General features: G+C 43.0%; 2 long non-coding RNA genes across 2 annotated transcripts; both read left to right on the top strand.

Annotated features, from left to right (window-relative positions):
- Positions 1 to 5413, top strand: LOC119398013 (uncharacterized). Its single transcript, XR_005184727.2, has 4 exons — positions 1 to 162; positions 1152 to 1201; positions 1317 to 1386; positions 5326 to 5413. It is a non-coding gene; the product is annotated as an uncharacterized LOC119398013 (long non-coding RNA).
- A 10041-nt stretch (positions 5414 to 15454) lies between these two features.
- On the top strand, positions 15455 to 18913 carry LOC125758800 (uncharacterized). The gene is made up of 3 exons (XR_007416428.1): positions 15455 to 15509; positions 15625 to 15694; positions 18832 to 18913. It is a non-coding gene; the product is annotated as an uncharacterized LOC125758800 (long non-coding RNA).
- The last annotated feature ends 471 nt before the right edge of the window (positions 18914 to 19384 follow it).

Genomic DNA, 19384 nt, shown 5'->3' with positions numbered 1-19384 from the left:
TCCGTATAATTTCTGCGCTGAAAGGCTCACGGATGTGGTAACATCAGTATATAAGCAATGCTTGCGTGGTCGACACGCACGGTACCCTCTGTACAAAAGGCCCCGAATTAACAACTACAGACATGCGGTACCTGGTTTTTGTCCTGGTGTTATTTACAGCTGGTAAGTCTCTCATGCAGCTGTCAGACTGCGTCCCCATAAGATAAATTTCTGAACTCCTGGGCATATCTGCAGTCAATTTCATGTCCCCGATTTCTGATTTATGTCCGACGGCGTGAAATGTCAAACTTTTAAAAGTGTTGTGTCATAGAAATTTTTTTTAAATATTAGACGACCACTTTCGCGCGCCTCTCTAATAAAATAGACTCACACCACTCGTAAAAAACGTCTCATTTTGACATTAACATCAACTTGGCTATAGTGGGAAAAAAGAAAACTGAGACTGATTTCTGAACCAGAAGCTGCGGCGGCTGAGTACAGTGTAGTAGCTACAGTATTCATAAATGCATTCGCAGCTATGTGACATATTAACGAACATTGAAAGAAAATGAGGATAGGAAATGAGCACACCTTGGAACTTTTTCGTTCGATACATTACTTTCTTTACGACGATTCGTCTTAAGTGACGGATGGATGGACGAACAAATTTTCTCGCTGGGTGCGCAGAAAAATGCTTAAGCATCTCAAGCCACTTCTTAGGTAAAGTAATGCTCACTTAGTGGGGTGCTATTTTAGCAAAGGTATTTGTTTAACAAACTGGGAAAGGACAAGGGAAAGGGCGCAACGTCGACAGCTGCAGAGAACTAAGTTTACGAAACTGCAAATTAGCGTTGCCTTGAATGCTGTTGGATTAGGCGTTACCAGATAGACAGGCGTCCCATGAGCGGGCTTCTTATTTCGTATAAAGTGGACGTAATATTGTCGGGCGATGAAGAACACGACGATGCTTCAAGGCGACGATTTTATTTACTAAAACTCCACACTTTTGTACAAAATAAGCTAATTGCAAAAGAGCTATCGACGGGAGTTTGGTGACGTTGTATTGTTTAAGCGTCCCAGTTCGGAAACAGTGGCTGAATATATCCTTATTGTCCCACTTTAGAAAGTCATATGTCCATAATGGTTTGAAATTGTCGCTACTTTTTTTACAGCCACCTATTTTTGTACTGCGAGAACGTATTGGAGAATTCCCTGTGAGACGGTAAGTATATGACGCCTGCAACTTTTTAGAATGGACGAATCCTGCTTTATTTTTGTCGCTGATTTGTTCAAGATAGTTTTAGCGGTTTCTCCAAGTAATAATGACATCCTTGCAGAGACCGTGTCCACCTGGCTACCGATGCCGGTACATTCGCTGCTTCACGTATCCCTGCCCTCAGAGCTACTGTAAGTTGAACGAAATCACGGGTAGGGGTAGCTAATTCAGGAACATTTCTTTTTAAAGCGAGACTGGATATGGTTTGGGATTTTGTCCGTTTGTTTGCGTGCAAAAGCCCCTAGCTCACGTATGAGCCACAGAAATTGGGCAGACGCCGCAACACACTACAGGTCCACTAAAAACTAAGAAGGTAACATAATGACGGCAAACAGTTAATTAAGATCGTACACGAAACGCCAAGCGCATGCAGTAAGCCAGACAAGACAACGCATGTCTTGTCTGGCTTCCAGGCTTTATGCGTGGCAAGGGCATGCGGTAAGCCAGGGCATGCGGTAAACCATTGTTACTAGGACCAAGCGCATACTTTACGCTGACGACAAACATCTTTCAATCATCTAAATCAGTTTCTACACTCCAGTCTGACCTCAACACAGATTTACATAGCATAACTTTATGGTGCCAGGCCAATTATCTGCAGATCTATGCTACTAAAATCGTCTTTATGGTGTTCCATTCCCCGAGCATTTCACTTGACATACAACCTTCCCTTCACATCGGTAATACCGTCATAAACATTTCCAGTGAAGCGCGGTTTCTTGGCGTCATCTTAGATAGCGAACTAAAATTTCATAAACATGCCGCATCACTCGTTATAAAGATTGCATTTGGTATTCATGTTATCATCAAGACACGAACTTATTTTCCGCCTCCCATCATACGTGCTTTGTATTTTGCCTATATTCATAGCCATATTTCGTATTGTGTATCATCTTGGGCCAACACATATTTCACGCACATCGAACGTTTGCAGCGACTTCAGAATCAAGCAGTTAGACAAATGACTTTCAGCCCATTTTACTTCTCCTGTAGCTCGTTGTTCCCTCAGCTTAACATACTCCCGTTGAGACAATTATTTTGTCATAGAATGTCCATAGTCGCCTTTAGACTCATCACGCATGACATTTTTATCGCATGTATTGATCATCGTCACTTAACTAATAGCAACATCACCCGGTTTTCCCAGTGCAATAATCTTCTTTTGCCGGCCGTAAGGACAAACTACGGCGAGTTCTCAACCTTATTTACTAGCATAGCCATTTGGAATTCATTGCCTTTCGAATTGAAATCATCGCACAAAATTCATATTTTCACCTCGCGCAGCAAGAAATATTTCGTTCAGGAATTAATCACTCATCATTGTGTAATTAACTGTTAATAGCTCTCAACATTTCTGTGCCATTTTATTACTTCAATTTGCCTTTGTATAACTGATAACACTGATAATGAAACGAGTTGCATTTGTCACGTAGAGCTGTTCATTAATATTGTTTTTTGTCTTTCCTGTTTCATCACTTGCTTTTGATTATTTTCCTGTTATTTTTCAATAGTGAGTATTATTTCAATAGTGAGTGACCATTATGTTATGTATTGATAGTATTTTTATTGTTGATCAAGCTTATTCATTATTACTCACATGTCAGATCCATATACTATTGCTGTATATTTTTGTAATTACCCCATTCATGTAGCCATAAGACGTCCCCCTGTCAGTTTCTCTGAAACTTTGGGACCTCCTGCTGTAATACGCTAACCATGTAACTCAACTGAACTATTTAATAAACTTGACTTGACTTGACTTGGAAGTGTTCCACTGCCAGTGCACAAAGCTTTTCTGGAAAAAAGAACCTATACAGGCGCCATGTATGACGAGGAATGGCGTTAAGGGAATAATATTGCGTGGCTGAAGAGTAGAACAGCGCCAGGCGTCTTAGCAGGCTAATTGCGTAACGAGTGTGTGGTTCAAAGTTTCCCACCCGTTACAATGAGCTCGGCCAGCAATCTTCATCATCCTGATCGTCATCCACTTCAGCAACAATGAAGTGTATACAGGCACGTAGGCGCGCATATTGCCTAGGAAACACGTAGGAGGTCCTTCGCTACTTCGAAAAATGCGATGGTTTATTACGTGTTGGGTACCTCGAAATTTTACTTGTAGTAGGCGCCCCAATAAAGTTTACACCAGCCTCTATAAAGACCGCTTCGCCAGCTTACGCTGTGACTGTGTGGCGCGTTCTGCGAAGGCCTGGCGTTTTTTAACATCACGCTTTCTACAAAAAAAGCGCATATTAGAAATAAATGTACTCGTACAGCTGCAAATTATTTCAGCACATATTTAATATTTTTATTCTATTATACATTGTGCTTAATTTGTTTCTTTTCATGGCGCCACTTCAATAATGTAACAGCCGAGACACTTTCTGGCATAATTTCTCAAGAGCAGCGCAATCATAACAGAATAGAACAGTGATATAAAAACTCAGTATTGTCACGCGGTCGTGGCGTCGACGAAGGCGGCAGTCGGCGTGTTAAACTAAACTCTTTATTTGGCCGAACTTGTGGCCGGGAAACGCAATGTCAAACTACAGCAATACACACTGTATACTGATAGCGGCGAACAGAGCGTCGGCCGTTGATAAAACCGATCTGCAGCAAGGCGCGTTGGCATTTAACATGCTGAATCGAACATTCGAGCCTTATCGCTGGTGGCCGCGTTAGTTCCGGAATAATCTCAGCTGTTCGCGTTTTCGCGCTCAAGCCTATGAGAAGATTCTAACATAATCTGGAAGGTTCCCAGACAGTAGGGCGCGGCTTGCGCATGGCAGCGGCTACGCGTGCGACGGACTAGTTACATAAAAATAACAAAAGAAGTGCGTGTGGCAGTATTAGCGGGCTTGCTCATTGCACAACTCCTTCATTTTTATAATGCAAGTATTGTAGTTTTCAGGTCGCCATCACGCAAGAACCAAATAGAGTAATGATAACAAAAAGGAACTTTCTTTGAGCGAGCATAAATGTTCATTACATGGGGAAATGAAACTAGGTTTACATGTCTAAGGAAAACCATAATTCTGCTTCGGGCTTGAAAACACCGCCGTCTTCTGTTCTTTTCCATAGCTAAAGCACACACACACACACACACACACACACACACACACACACACACACACACACACACACACACACACACACACACACACACATATATATATATATATATATATATATATATATATATATATATATATATATATATATATATATATATACAGTAAAACAGTTTACACCCTTATCACTGAACGAACGTAAAAAGTAAAATCTACTTGTCAGGGAACATGCCATTACAGATGACATCAGCATAGAAGGTGCACGCACGCGCCAAACCATACTCACAACACAGCGTATTGTAAAATACCCCACGGACGAAGCGCTCGCGCCATTCACGCTACACAGCGTTACCTGACCATCTGGTATATATAGCCATATTAGCCTAAGCCGCCGCTCAGTGCCGGTGGGGATATTCTTGTTCCGTATAAATGAACATTACACATTATGAGAATAGGCGTAAATTTATGGTATGCTTGTAGATAGCCCTAAAAAGAGACATATGTTTTTATCTAAACTCACCTAAGATCCAACGACTTTTTAATCAGTGAGTCCCAGTTATCATCTGGCACGGTGTGGTATGGGTCATGGGTGTTTCGATGACCCATAACACCCTTATGTCCTAAAGGGTGTTTTAGTTAGAACATTACCTCTTAAGGGCTATTTGGGGAAGGAAAGCACCCTTACACCCTAAATTTTGCAAATTTTGGTTAGGCAAAAGGGTGTTTTGCTTGTTTGAAACCGCCTTAATGGTGCGAAGATCACTTATCCCTGTGCGCACTATGCTTGGCATTGCCGATTCTTATCAATGTGCTTCCTTGCCTGTTTTAACTACCACGAACAGCCTTGGCACCACTGCGGTTTCTTCAGTATAACTTTCTCATACCCTTTAGCTTGTTCATCACCGTGTTCAAACAACGTCATTCCTTGCTATGAGGATATCTTGTTTTAAAATAATTCTGCGAGGCGTATTATTTAATCGTGTGTTCTTTTTGCATTTTCAGGCGAAAGGATAAAATTCTACTGGGACTATGGGACGCAATGGCCCAATTTGAACTAAGGAGCAAATAAAATCAGATATTTCCAATATCTTTAGGGTTGTTTTAATTGCTCGTTATGATGGTGTCATAAATAAATAGTGATGAGGTGAGTTGATTATCTTTGTGGAACTGTGAAAGTATCACAAAAACTGCGTAGGTTTATTTCCGGCCTCCCAGGACCACAGAGAATAAATTGTGTTGATAGAGCTTGAAGTTTCAGTTGATTTGAAAACCGCCAGGGGCCCATGCAATAATTTAATCGAAATACCTTCCGGAATGCTCCAGTATTGAAACAAGCGCAATACAGAGAATCTCGAAGCTCTCACTCAGTGCTGGGCAGTATCGAAGATACATGTATCTTAGATACTCTTTGGGTATCTTGTATCTGTATCGTGATACGTCTCGCAAAACGAGTATCTGAATCTGTATTTCCGATACATTCAGCAATGTGTGATGTATCTTAAGGTACAAGACACTGCTATAGAAACATGACCATGCAAAACAATAAACGTCCGCTGAAACTCCGCTTCATAAGCTGATACTGCTGCCAGTAAGCCACCAGAATAAAACTAAACAACTGCCACATTCTTTTATCTTTCCGCCAGAGTGCTCCAGCGAACACAGGTGATTAGGTATACGCATCCCCATTGGTAGAGCAGGGTCACGTGATGGCGCTCGAGCCATCTTGTCAAAAACAAGCGGGCGAACGTCTACGCGCAACCGACCTCTTATGGTCTCGATGTTTTCTTTCTTTGTTGCGTACTTCGATGCACGCGGCGTCTTCCGCTCAAATTCTGATGCCGCTATTACCGAAGTTTGTCTCGCGTGCATGGTGCTTCGTTGCAGTCTCAAGAATGCAAGAATGGGGTTGCCTTGCGTCTCGCTGCTTTCACACATCAGTGATTTGAAGTATTTTGTGGATGTTAGCTTCACTTACATATGATGAGATTCACTTATATGCAAATGCGATTCCCACAACCACCGCATCACCGGTGTCGATGCTAGATGCAATCGAACAAGCATTTACGTAAGAGAAGATGTTTTGGCGCACTATATGTTTGTTCTTCCTGCTAAATTATTTGAGAAGTTATTTTAATGATAATTTCACTGTTGGCACAGGTGCTGTCTCTGCTGTCCTTCGTTTGCATTACACGCTTTACCTGGGCTTCTGTATAGTTTTTGTTCATCTGTTTACTGTAATATGTATTTTCTAACTTGCTCCTAAATTTCTTGCTTGCTTTATTCCTATTTTTTAACTGGCTGCGTGATGGCTACTGTTCACAAATCTACATTCCGTATGGGTTTACTATTATGTCGAGGCGATGTTGAGGACAAAGATAAAATAATCTGAGCCTGTCTAAAGTGTACAGTAACAAAAATTCTGCTTGCAATTTAGTAAAATAGCGAAATTGAGTTTGCATTATAATAATGAAAATTATAAGAAAAAAATCTTAGAGGTGTTAGGAAGGGAATTTGAGAAACATAATACCAAGTACCCCGTTTTTATCAAGAGCGACCCCAAACAGGAACCAGATATTTACAAAGAAGTGATTAACCTCAACTTAATAAAACCAACGACATAGTTTACCTTTATGTGACTCCCATTAAACTATTTTAGAGCGCAGAGTGGTGTGCGTAGTACTCGATCGCTGGCGGCGTTTCGCTTGGTTCACGACGCCTGCAATGCACAGAGTGGTGTGCGTAGCGCTCGAGCGTTGGCAGTTTTTGTGGCAGTATGTAACGAATGTCACTTTGCTACAACTGCGGATAGCCAAAACTTCAAACACAGTTGTCGATGCCCCAACACGATGCTGCGCTCAGAATTCGGATCAGGCAGCATCGTAATCGTCTGTGAATTTTTATATATTGCTCAATTTGTTAATTAACTAAGATGAATTATGCAACATTTCTGATATTCAATTTAGGGCTAAGTGCGTTTCGTTATGTTGTAGAGGCCATCTCAAAACGACCGATCCAATATTTTATGGAAGCTTACATGCTGCGTAGTGATTTTTTTTCCGCCGTTTAACGGAAGGCGGAGAAATATGACCGCGTTACAGCACTAGTGCGCTGCCGTACTACAGCGCTTTCAAATGTGCTTCAAGTACAACAACCGGGGCATGGACCGTGGCGAAATGAGCAGCCGCTGCTCTAGGCAACGGCTCTACAGTGCGTCCACATTTCTGGCTGCCGCAGACGGTAAGCAAACGCCATCGTCTCTGAGAAGCGATAGGATGACGGTCCGCGCGCCGGTTGTTTCGCTCGAAAAACGTGTGAGAGCTCTGCAGTACGGCAGCGCATGAGCACTGTCACGTCGTTAAATTTCAGACTTCACATTCTTGCTTCAAAGCCAGAGTATATTTACCATGCAGCATGTACGTCGCAAAAAAAAAAAAAAAACAAACAGGATCGGTCATTTTTAAATGCGCTCTACGACGTGACGAAGCGCGCTTGACCCTAAAGTGAATATTAAATATATTGCATAATTGCCCTTGGTTAATTAACCAATTAACCAATAAAAAATAGTACGACGAGCGCCACATGACGGTAAACCACATGCCGTTGGTTTCATTCAGTCGCGATTAACCACTTGTTTTTTTATATATTTGGTTCCACTTAGGTGAAACAACCTGTATACTCATTACCTGGGATTGTGAATACGGAACCACCCTGCTATTTGACTTAGACATATTCGTGTTCCTTTTTTATGTCACCGTAAAGAATTTTTTATTGTTACAAACCGGCAGGTAAGCAGAGCTTGAAGCGGCAATAGTGTGAATAGCAGTGATATACTGCGGCGTTTTGTGTCACTAGGATACGTATGAGAGGTTTCTGGGCGGCACAAGTCCTGTCGGAGAAGAAGTCGTAAAATATTACACGTTAGTGAATATGTTGCTAACGAACGCTTTACGCCACCAGATAAGTAGAATATGAAAAAGCATTGCAATTTCACATCCTCACTGAGCGCTGACTCTGTAGTTACCGTCTTCACACGATGCATCACAAAAAATTCGCTACCAGCGTTGTTGCTGTTCTACACCTGTTGGACGATGAGGTATTACGAAAATGGTAATACGCTTACGGACCAGGTAAAAGTGCACAGGGGCATTTGCGCCATCGTGCGGAGGCTTCTACATGACGTTCTTGCAAGTAGATTGCAACCCGCTATCTGGTCGCCAAGTAGAGCAGCGGCACACATCAATTACAAAAGTGTCAAGCAAAAACAACTGACGGAGCGTACAGCGGTCCAAATCTTAACTAGCATGTGCAGCAGCGAGTTTCCTGAGTGTCAGAGGCATATGATGGAACGAAGTTGCGAAAAATTTTCTGGGCAGGTGCTTTGTGGGCGTACACTTGCCCTCACCATTTTTGGAACTTAATTCAGTCATGGCGAAGGCTCAGAGAAAACACTGCCGCTCGCGCACGCTAGTTAAATATTTGGGCGGCTGTACAAAGGGCTATCATCTTAAACAATTCTGTTCAACTCAGTTTTATTTTCCAGTATGTATATGCTGCATAGTTTCGTTGGGTTAAAAGCTACGTAAGTAGCTTGACGGGACCCAACGACCAGGCTGTACAAGGCAGTAACAACAAGCAGTCCGGTACAGCGATTAGCACGAAAAAACTGCAAATGACAAGTACATGCTGTGGCTAACATGAAATTCCAGCAGTAGCTGGAACTGCTCAGCGACACAAATACTAACTGCAGGAACCTTTTTTAAATATTAAAAAAAAGTTATATAAAATACAATATATCGCTATAGCAAGAAGAATTATACAGTACCACTGCAGCAATGCTACCTATACAGAACAAAACAATCAAACACTGTAGTTATATAACGCAGCAAGAAACTCATGTTAGTAGAATAACAATGTTAAAATAAACAAAATATGTTACACAGTATGTATTTATAACGACATACCACGTTCCAAGTAAGCGAAATATGAGCACAAGTCTTTTTTACTGGAAATGTCGATTTTTTCAGATATATTCAAAGTAGATGGTAGGTTATATACCAACGATAGGTGTCTGTAGCGCTTCCTGAAATAAGGAACTGACCATGTGTCAGGGTCAGTTCTAGTCAAACGAATCAAGTCCGGTTCAAGTTCAAGTCAAACAAATCCCAAGAAGTTGTTTAGGAATGTAACTATGCTTTGAGCAAAAAAAGACAGAACTTTCGGGATAGAAACATGCATTTAATTAAAATTAAACAAAGTTGGTCGCAGTTAAGAAATTTCGAAGTCAAGACTTTTGTACATAGGTCCTTGCTGTTTCATTATATTGATCTATAATAGCAAATTTGGGAAGTATCTTAACCTACTCTTGGGAAGTATCGTATCGGACACAGTAATAGCGGAAGTATCTGTATCTCAAATACTTCTTTTCCAAGTATCTTGTATCGTATCGCGATACAAGTTCAGAGTATCTTTGCCCAGCCCTGCTCTCACTTGATGTGTAAAACATGGTCGGCACTGTACTCATGTGCGAACAACATATGCAGTCCAACATCCATCATTCTCGACGCTTTCATCCGTCTGTCCCAAACACACACACGCTGTCGATCTCCGTAATAAAATGCAGGTCACGGCCTGCTCTATTCTCTGGTTTCCCCGTGTCCGCTGCGGCTCCGTGGAAACCATAGCCAGAACCAGATTTTCAATATGTTTGAGTGAGTGAAAATCGTATTAGTATAAGCCGTTTGATCATTCTGTAGTGGGTTATTCTTGCTTGGCAGTATTGAGTTTCACATTAAAATATAGAGGAACAAAATACGACGATATCGTGTACTTGCAGCACCACTGCGACAGTTATATCAGTACGAAAATGATTAGTAGTGCGTTCATTTCCCCAGATACGTTGCCCTGTAGCTAGGGCGGTTCAACATCGCCCCCCCCCCCTTCAATCCCCTCCCTGACATGCACGATATGTGCTCACGTATTTCATTGAAACACACATGAACATTACTAAAGAGCGATAAGGCCTTCCCCCCGTCTTCCCCACCTCGCCTTGCTTTCTCCTTCCTGAATAAAATCTTGGCTACTGGCTACTCCCTTGCTTGACACCCGTTTGCATTTATAAGACGCTAATTTGAAATAAAAAGGAAGCAAATACGGAAAAAACTATAAGTGTTTATGTGTCATGACTACGAGGCGAGTTCCCGGCACGCTGCGACGGGAGACTGCATATTAAATTTTAAGTGCCTGGCTTTTTTTAACGTGCACGTGAAACTTTTGCACACGGGCGCTTTTGCATTTCGCACTATACAGGAATGAAGCCGCCGCGGCGGAACGGCCACCTACGACCTTAGATTTAAGCAGCCTAGCGTCGTATAGCCAGGTAAATTTAACGCAGCGGGATGTAAATTAAATAATAATTTCATAGTTCCTTAGCGCCTGTCCCCTTCAAGTTCGACTTAATGATCATAAAGGTGGCAGGTTCTGCGACTGTACGGTTAGTCGCAAAACGAGTCCGTGCAGATTTAAAGGGACACCAAAGAGAAAAACTATTTTTCTCCTATTAGTAAATTACTCTTTCACAATACAAGTCTGACCATGCTTGCCGCAAAAAGTCGCTTCGTAAGCGAGAAAATGTGCAAAAAGAAAATGTGGGTGGCGACGGCATATTGAAATTCCCGCACCAAGTGCCGTGACGTCATAGATTTCGGCGGCGTCTACTAGGTCTTACGCAGTTTAAAAATTCGTAAGACCTAGTGCATTGACCTCCGAGGGGGCCGTAGACTTAATATACGAAGTTTCAGGAAATTTCGTTGAGCCAGTGTGGCCGAAATACGAATAAAACATCTTGAAATTCATGACGTCACACGTGGCATTATCGGCGCGAAATTAAAAAATGAATCCTTCATCCTGATTTTCTCCTACATTAGTTTTCCTATGGTGGGGAAATAACAACATTATGTTTCTCAGAGTACAATTTGTTAATCTAAACCGATTCGCTGTTTCACTTTACCGTCTCTTCAACGCTGCTTCAACTAACTATTATTACTAACTAACTGTTTTATTTAGCTGCCGTTATGCAACCACACATGACAGCGAGTGGAAAGCAGCATCGATTATTGAGAAACGAAACACAACCTAAAACCTTGTCATTTAAGGAATTTTGCGTGCCAAAACCACGACGTGATTACGACGCACACCGTAGTGGAGAAGTTCATAATGAATGTGACCACCCGGTCTTGGTCAACGTGCATCTAAATCAGTTACGCAGGTGTTTTGCATTTCTAGCCCATCGAAGTGCGGACTAAACGTGGCCGGAAATCAGCGCCCTCATGCTAAGCAACTAAGCATTCTAAGTAACTCAGTTTCAGTTAATTAGGCGCTACGCCTTGACCGCTAAGCCACCACCGCGGGTAAAATGCACATTTTCATGGTATTTTCTACAGAATTATAGTCTAGCTAGACGTTCAAGCATCCCTTCTAAGCGTTCCGTTTTGGCGCTCTTTAGCTTTTTCTTCTTTCTTTTGACAAGGATCCAGCTCAGAACTGGTTTTTCTATTTGCACGTGCCTGCGCACTTGGCGCAAATACTTTACGCAATTACCAACTGGATTTTAACTTTAACGACTCATTAAGATTCCACTAACGTTCCTTTATTCCTGGTATTACAGGAAAACTGCGCTAAACAACGTTGATTTATTCAGTGTTAGCAGTCAGGCGTGAAATTAAGCGTTAGTCATGCTGGTCATGACGTATACGCTTTCAAAAAAGAGAAGAGGCAAAGCAAAGTGGGTGCTGCAATATTCCTTTTTGCTTGTTAATTTTTTCGAGTCATTACACAGCATTCTACTCGGACGGTTGAAATGAATTATTTCCGGTAGTTTGTCTTCTCTGCTTTTATATAGTGACAGAAGCTACCCAGCTTCCTTCTTGCGTACTGTTCGTAAGCGATTGCAAGGCACGGGGTAACAATGCCATATCGGCAGAAGCTCATCGGCAAGCTTCTACGAAATTACTACGAAACATTTACCTGACGAGCTATGAAAAAGAAAAAAAAAATTGTCGAATACTGTGGCGGGCGCAGTGACACAGGTATATAAACTCGGCTTTCGTTGTCGGTACGCACAGTGTACTCTGCGCAACAGGCCCCGAACAAGCGTCGACATGCGGTACCTGGTTTTTGTCCTGGTGGTACTCACAGCTGGTAAGTCTCTCATGTTGCGTTACCACATTATAAAAATTAAAAACCCCTGGAGTTATCTGCAGTCCACATCGCATCCTAGATTTGTGTCCAACTCCGTGAAAGATCTCACTTTGAATGTTCCCTATTATGGAAAGATGTTCTTTATTAGATGACCACTTTTATTCGCATCCATGACAATGGTATAGTCACCCCACTCATTTGGCATTGCCGTATGTTTAGATATATTCGTTTAAAAAGTGGCCGCGTATCTGCGTGCTTCGTTGCAAATGTCGTCTAAAGACGATAGAAGAGGCGCTGCGTGAGATATGGACGCCATCTGGCAATACGTCGGGAAACATGAGTGCTGTGTTGCGGGCTGGTAGTCCCGGCGCAGCAGCAGGCGAAGACCGGCGGGGACGCCAGCCAACCCGAACACGCGGTTTGGCGCGAAGCGCTGAAGCAGAAGAAACTTCCGCACTCAACGAGTACTCTCCACACACTCTTTTATTTACATGTCGCCTGGGTAAAACAGGAATGCCAGAGCGGCGCCCCATGGCATTCGTACAGTGCAATACAGAACCGAAACCGAAACACAACAATGAGAGGGCACGGAGGAAGGCAAGTTTCAGCGCAGTCGCATTTTCAGCGCAGCTTAAGAAACTAGGGTCTCTAGAATTACGTATCTATGTATTTTCTATTAAAGGAACACACCACCTAATACTTACCCAGTGATGTTGCGCCTCAGATATGCGTAATGTTTGCTTTTTGATCAACAATGTATACAAGTATGAACCTAGTCAGCCGTTCAAGATGGCTGGCCCTTGGGCAAGTGGTTCAACTTTGGCCGGGTGGCTGAATCGAGTGACGTGCCGACAAACAGAACGACAGACCAAAATTTCTGCGTTTAAGTTCCCCAAGAAAGACTATCGTCTTTAAAAAATAACTGAGGCTGATTCCTGAACCATACTACAGGCTACCGCAGAAGGTGCGGCCGCTAAGTACTATGAATCCATCTTGAAGGAAAACAGCGAATTATAACCCCGTTTTGGTGTTCGCGCCAGAACGGGCTACATAGCCGATGTCGGCGCGATTTTTACTCGTCTATGGTTTAAGTAGCGATGTTTTTCTTCAAGATGGATTCATACGAACAAGCTCGAATTAAAACCCTTTCGAATACGATTAGATAGTTAAAGTAATCAGAAATGTGGTTGAGAGCTATGTGACACTGACATGAGCATTGGCCATGGCGCAACGGACATTCGTGACAAAGGCTTCCCTTCCCTCTCCCCATGAACGTAGCGTGTATTAGCGCGGTAGATAAAAGAAAGGGACACGACACAGACATAGAGATAGGTAGGCGCTAAGATAATAGGTAGGCGCCTACCTAGGATAGGTAGGCGCTAAAGAAAAAGGCAAAGAAATGAATTCGACTATTAAAGAAATTGGGCACATGTTTGTTGCTGCGAAGACACATAAGTAATTTTTCTTGTTCTGTTGTGTTATTTCGCAGACAATCGGTCCGGGGACCGGCAAATCAGCAGCCGCAGCTGATGGTTATTCGGATGGTTAAACGTATGCACCGACTCGTGATGTGCAAGGAGATTTAAGAATTTAAAAAAAAGATATTTAAGAAAGCAACACTTCGGGGCGGTTTACCCCTGTCAATAGTATAGCACATAGTGCTCTAAATGATCTCCATTTTTTTCTAACCATTTCCAATCGTTTACCTTTTCTCCCTAATACGCAATTTTGCTTTGTTGCCGTGAACAAATCGGGGACAGCTTATAGCTCTCCCACAGTGTGGTACCTAGTACTTTGTGTCGTCGAATACTTTTTACAGTCAAGCTTCAACGCTGGACACGCTCTGCCGGGTCACGCGCTCACCGATGGGAAACAGCAAACGATTAATAAGATGATAAAAGGGGGGCCTTTAGGGCCTTGATATTTTGATACTATACGGCTTATAACGTCCCCGGATAGATGATTCTGAACAATGCAATTATGTATAGAAGTGAAGCTGACTTTAAGGGAATCGGCGTGAGACGGGCGGACAGGTTTCCTCCTTGGTTCAGAGTAGAAATCGTCAGGCACTTCTGCGGTAAAAAGATGGCAATTTATGGGAGTGCTTTTGTAGCAAATGTGATGTGTAAGGGAGTGGGTTGCACGGGAAAGGACGCACAGTCGACGACTGCAGAGAAAGAAGTTCAGTGATGAAGCGAGCAAATTAGCAGGCATTGGATACAGCAGTCAGAGCAAATTAGCAGGTGCAAAGTAGCAGGCCGGAGATACAGGAGTCCCATGAGCAGGAATTTTGTCCAGGTGTGGATATAATAGTCTGGTGATGAAGAGAACGAAGATTCTTGAGGTCGACAACATTACTTACCGAAACCACGCACATTTTTTTTTGCGGAATAGAAAAAAATATAATTGCAAGAGGTACCGTGTCAGCCACGGTTTGCTCACACGGTATTGCTTAAAGGAGCAGTGACATAAAATTTCAAGCTAGAGATGTGGCCTTCACTCGATAGCTTGGTAAGTGTAAGTTTTTTGAGCGAGGTATGAATTGTGTCCGTTACGCAAAAGTTATTTTGTTTCGAGGGCAAACAGCGTGCGAAGGCTCAACGGAGCATTCAGCACCCTGGGACATCGACATTACTATGACGCGTTCAGCCGGCCCCCAGGCCAAGCCCCAGGCGCTGAATGACGATGCGCCAGTAACGATGACGTCGACGATCTCAGTGTTGTCCTCGTGATGCCGACTGGCGGCGACGCCTGGCAGTGAATCGTTAGTCGGTGGTCGATAACTATGCGTAGACGCAAAAAACGCGACATGCGTAAAGTTGATGTCACTGCTTCTTTCAAACGGCACAGATGAAAACAGTCGCTCAATATATTGTTGTTGTCCCACTATACAAAGTTCTATTTCTTAAATGGCTTTATATTTTCATTGCCTCTTTACAGCAATCTATGTTTGCGCTGAGGAAAAGACTTCGATAATTCCCTGTGAGACGGTAAGCATGGTGCCTGCAATTTTATTTATAATTGTCCAACTCGGCTTTATTTTTGACATTGATTAGTTTAAGATTGTCTTAGTGGTTTATCCAAGTAATAATTGCAACCTTGCAGCAACCGTGCCCGTCTGGCTACAAGTGCCTGCGCATTCGCTGTTTCACACATCCTTGCCCTCAGAGCCACTGTAAGTTCAACCTATTCACACGTATCGTAACCACGCTCAGGAACATTAGTATTTTTATTTATGTTGTGTACGCGGGAAATTTCGACGGTTTCTGTTGTACTATTTATGTATATTTTTTGTTCGAAGCTGTACCATACTTAGGGGTCCATCTGCCAATTTTGTCACGTAGCAGGAATAAAGGCCTGCTGCATTCGACTTTCACCCACGTCTTCAATACGGCAATATCCCAAAGAAAAGCTAAAAAAAGTGCCTATGTTCCGCGTGCTCGAAAAACACCTGATACAGTTTCTAAAGTTCCAACTGCCGATTTTTCAACATAAAGCTTTCTACATAATAATTCACCAGATACATTTAGTGTCCAAGTACAGCAGCGATTTATTCACTAGATTTTTATATTATTGATCAAGTTTAAGATTATAAGTTATTTCTTTAATCTTGCTGTAGCACTTTAAAAACAAACAGAAGAACAAAAATGGACTCTACCTTGCTTTCTCGAGGCCGAATTTATAAGTAAACACAGCAATATACTCTAAGAACTCAACTTTGGCGAGCTTGCTCATTGCTGAGCCTCTGCCTTTCATGATCCAAATATCGAGTTCCTAGTAGTTACCTTTTGTTTCTGAGTATATTTCTACGAGGCAGAATTCCCAATGAATGCAGCGCTGTAGTGCAACACCGCCGCCATGAGGTATACCACTCGATCTTCTGGTGCCCGGCCCTCCAGAGGTTGGAGGGAATTGAGACGCGGCTGGCGCACTAGCTTTCCGGGCAGAGACACTGGTCACATCAGCAGGCTTCCAAACCACAACGCCTTATCGAAATTATAACCCTACAATCGCAAGGGCCCTGCGCTGCACCATATCGAGCGTTTGCACCGAGCAACAGACGGTAAAGCACTTATTAATCGCCTCACTCAACGCCCGGGATCTCGCATGGGGAAAATGGCGGCATTGTTTACTACGATTGCCGGCAGTTCAGAAGATTCCACTACCTTCACAACCCCGAAAGAGTACAACCAGTGCACCTTCCCCATTTATCTATCTATCCATTCCCGGAATACATAAAAAGTCTGACCAGCCTGTTTCGGCACTATTTCAGTTGGCCCAGTCGCACCTATTTGAAAAGTTTGATGACTATCTCCATGTATTTACAGACGCATCTGTACGTAGCGACGGCCAAGGTGGCTCTGCAGCTTTCTATTGCCCTTCGACTAACATCAGACGGGTGTTTCGCATACCGCATCCATCTTCATCAACAACTGCGGAACTATCAGCGATTGATGTTGCTCTGAAATACGTTCAAGAAGAATTAGGAGCACCAAAGGTTGTCATACTCAGACTCTCGTGCTGCCCTTAGCAGACTGTTGAGAAAAGACTGCGACGGTCCAATTACATGCAGCATTGTAAAATCTGCCACAAACATTATTTCTAGAGGGGTGTCCCTCATTTGCCAGTGGATACCTTCGCATGTGGGTATTGCTGGGAATGAAGAGGCCGATCACGTTGCTTCAAGTTGTGCCACAACGAGTGCGACTGCCAGAAATTTCATGCCTGTTAGACAACGCTCGTCTGTTGATCCGCCGACATCTTTTAAAGCAGCACCCTGACCAACGTGTAGCAAGCCGCGGGTTGTTCCCTCCCCGTATTCGTGGTCGTGGATTGCCTCGTCGTGACAGAGCCCTCCTATATAAGCTAAGAGTTGGCTCTGTATTAGTGCGTGAGCGCTTATACCGACAAGGTCGTGTAGACAGTCCATCATGTACGTCGTGTGACTCCTGTGAGACACTAGAACACATAATTTTTTAGTGTCCCGCATTTGTTATGCAGCGAGCACTGCTCATCAAGGAATATGGACTTATTAGTCTAAAGTGTACGAACCTTGATGATTGCCTGTTCCCGATGGGTTGTGCTGCTCGGCGTGACCAGGCCCATCGAGCCCTACTTACTTTCTTAAAAAATACCGATTTGGCCTCGCGCGTATAGACATTTTTCCTTGTGACCACTTATTCGTGTTTACGTCTGTGTTATTTGTTTTTTTTCTTACCTATTTTCTTTCTCCCCTATCTTCCTTTCCCCAATGTTTCCCCTTTCCCAAATGAGCAGGCAGGCGTTGTGCCCCTTTAGGTGGCAGTTGTCAGCCTGTTCCCTCCCTATTTCCTCTCTGTCTTCGTGTTTTCTATGTATTCAAACCAAATAATAATAATAATCAACGTTTTTACCCGACAAGTATACGCCCCTCCCAACAAACGTTCTAACATAACAAGAGGCCATCAGTAGGAGAAAAGTTCAAACCGGAATTAATCTCCACTCAAGAAGATTACACGACATGTTACCGAAGACGTGCTATCGAGGTTCCTGCCCCTGGTGTGGGGGAAGTCCTACGCAGTACCACATTGCTTGAGGTTGCCCAAAGCATATCCTCCACACCTGACAGACACAGAAATGGCACCCACAAACACGTTGGAGTAGTGGGAGGCGCGACTGACCAGCTGTGACCTGGCCAGCTGTGATCAGCTGTGACCAGGTTGAACGCGCGGCTAAGGTCAGTGGGGCCCTCGACTGAGGCTCCCCCCCTCCGCCGTACCAGAAATTAATATTGCATTAAAGCTTTTCCGTTCTGTTATATTGTGTCACTTCTAAAATATTTTTCAAATCGCCGCCATCCCTAAACAAGCCAGAGTACAACAGCAAAAAAGGGGTGCTATGAGGGACCATTAGTCTTTATTGCATAGAAAAGCCAGAATACTCAACAACATCAAATCAGTGCTACTTCTGGAACCACAGCATTGCTAGAGAACTAAGACCACATGTTCCATCTGCACTTGCTAATTATTGCTATATATATATATATATATATATATATATTAATGATTAGTAAGTACAGATGGAACATGTGGTTTTACTTCTGCAGCAATGTTATGGTTACGTTAGTTCGCTCTCTTGAGTCTGATGACGGCTCATTCATCGGCCTTCACAATATGCTTTACATTACCGATTCTTAACATTTCGTTTTCTTTCTACCTTGTTCAGCGCCATATTCAAAGGGTGTCATTCCATGCTACGAAAACTATTTTATCTCAACAGATGTTCGAGAGGCAGTTTCTTTATTCATGCATGTCTTTCTTTTTGCATTTGCAGGTGTGAAAGAGAATTCAACGGGCATAAATTTGCAAAGCAAAGGAGGCAAATGAATTGAGGAATAAATAAAAACCAAACGTTTGCAAAATCTTTAGGGTCCTTTGAATCGTTCCTTATGGCGCTGCCATAAATAAATAAATCGATATGCAGGCAGTTGATTTTGTCGTGCAATAGAGTAAGTGTAAAAAAAAACTGCTTAAGTCTAATTCGGCCTACCAGCTGGACGACATAGAAAAAAACTAACAAGGTCCCTTGTGCACTCACCTAAGACGACTGGAAAGTGAAAACCATCTTCTTTTTCTTCTTAGTCGACATATTGATCCTGCCTCTCCACCCTACGAAAGCTTTCTGCACCTAACGTGGTTTTCCACTGCCTCCATGATAGGAGGCACCTCACCTAGTTTTGCAGTGCCTCCGTGATCGGCCCACCTTTGGCGAAGCTACGATTTCATCTGATGACGTCATCGTGTGATGTTAGGTCACTATGATGTCACTATGGCGTCATAAATTTTGGCCATCTGTGACATCGTGATGACGCCATATGGCGACGTCA

This window comes from Rhipicephalus sanguineus, chromosome 6 (assembly GCF_013339695.2).
Source record: "Rhipicephalus sanguineus isolate Rsan-2018 chromosome 6, BIME_Rsan_1.4, whole genome shotgun sequence".
Classification (NCBI taxonomy): Eukaryota; Metazoa; Arthropoda; class Arachnida; order Ixodida; family Ixodidae; genus Rhipicephalus; species Rhipicephalus sanguineus.
The sequence above is the reverse complement of the archived record's forward strand: the minus strand, read 5'-3'. Positions and strand labels throughout refer to the sequence as shown.